The sequence below is a fragment of the Macaca nemestrina genome, chromosome 16 (assembly GCF_043159975.1).
Source record: "Macaca nemestrina isolate mMacNem1 chromosome 16, mMacNem.hap1, whole genome shotgun sequence".
NCBI classification, from domain to species: domain Eukaryota; kingdom Metazoa; phylum Chordata; class Mammalia; order Primates; family Cercopithecidae; genus Macaca; species Macaca nemestrina.
Window position 1 is genome coordinate 4533523 of NC_092140.1, and position 1756 is coordinate 4535278.

Sequence of the window (1756 nt, forward strand, 5' to 3'; positions counted from 1 at the left end):
GTCTCGAAGACCTGCAGGAGTTAGAAGAATCCAGCATCTCCTGGGCACTGGCTGGGGCTTCTGCATCTGACAATAGAGATGGCTTTGCTCAGGGGAAGAATACTTTGGAGCCTGTGAAGAGAGCTCTGACTCCATGAGCACTGGGTAAGCAACGTCCACCTTGGTGGTTCTTGCTGTAATTTGTCTGTGTGTTCAGACCCAGTCCTTCCCTCCCAAACTTCTGACAGCGGTGTTCTTCGGTTATGCTAACGTCTCCCACTACATTCAAGTTGAGTTTTGCGGACATGCCAGCTGCTCTGTTTCTTCACGTTGATTTTCTAGCTCTGCAATAATACGTGCTCATTTCATAGGTGGACTCTCTACAATCAATTTTTTCATTTTAAAAATGTTCACGTTATTGAGGGACACCTTCCTGAGAGGCGTCCATTATAAACTACAGCTTAACACTGATACGATCCTATGAAAGCTATTGTCGTAGGACTTTCTCTGTAGGGCGCTTGTCACACGGCCATGAGAGATTAGGGTCACAGACATTTTGAAGGGTGAGAAAAAATGGACTTTATTGGGCCAAAAGGAAAAAAAGGGAAACAGGGACTCTCAGCAAAGCAACAGTCCTGCTGGCCGGTTTTCCCGCCTCAGCGACAGAACCCCAGGTACTACCCAGGATCAGGAGAGGCGACGCTTCTCTCCTCTGCAAAGCGCGTGAACTTCCGCGACTCCACCCCATTTTCCCAGCGCGCAGGCGGGTCGGAGTTTCTCCGGGATCCCCTTTACACTTGGCTATTCACTGTGATGATATGGTTCTAGGGCTGAAGAACTTGCAATCTGATTAAGATCTGAATGCATGAATTACAAAAAAATAAAAATAAAAATAAATTTTGGTAATTTAACGTGACAGTCTTGAAGCAAGGGGTTATCACAAGGGTGCTTATGACAGCGTTAGTTGTATTAGTAAAATATAGAAATAACCAATACTCGAATTTTTAAATTACAATGAATTCTTTTGCTGCTACTGAAATTATACTTTCAAAGATAATTAATGTTTCTAAGGATAGTTCATTTAGAAGGGGAAAGTAAAGAGCCCAAATTCCAAATAAAAGGTCATGATTTGAAATTACCGTGGGAGAAAATGGTATAGATATGGGAAAAGAAAGTGTTTTTAAGGCAGCGACGTTTTGCTTCAAGCTAATCACAGATAACTTCTAATTTTATTATCCTTATCAGGGTTTATCTTGTATCATTAATAGTGAGCGTTTGCCTCGCCTATTATATCTAATTCTGAGTTCTGTGGCTTAAGGTAACGTCAAGCACTTGGAACGGATTCAGATAAGGGCCAGCCTGGCTGGTGCCAGAGCAGGGCACCGAGCCTGTTTCCTACCGATCCTGGATCCTGACAGGGTGACTCCACGTGCGGCTTCTCCCTGCCACGGTCTTAGAGTTGATCCTGTCTCAGTGTATGGACAGCGAGAAGGATTCATTCCAGGTCTGTTTATGAATATTTTCTAAGAAAAAGTGTTTCCTAGGCAACTTCTAGAAGGCACTCAACAATAATGGATTTTAGTTTTTCAAGAAACCTTGGAGATCTAGGACAGTCTGTCTTTACCAACGGAGACACCAAGGCACAGAGATTCCAGGGGATATGACGGCAGAACCATTTCCCTGTTCTTGTCGGCTCGCCTTCTGCTGGCTGTGGCTTCCTTTGTGTCTAGCATATAACCCTGCGTGCCGATTCAGGATTACGGGAGGCCAAGTTCTG

The 1756-nt window shown here is 44.2% G+C and overlaps 1 long non-coding RNA gene across 1 annotated transcript; it reads right to left on the reverse strand.

Moving 5' to 3' along the window:
- Positions 1 to 533: 533 nt before the first annotated feature.
- Positions 534 to 1491, reverse strand: LOC105485310 (uncharacterized). Its single transcript, XR_989479.2, has 2 exons — positions 1379 to 1491; positions 534 to 836 (listed from the first exon to the last, which is right to left on the reverse strand). It is a non-coding gene; the product is annotated as an uncharacterized lncRNA (long non-coding RNA).
- Positions 1492 to 1756: the final 265 nt, after the last annotated feature.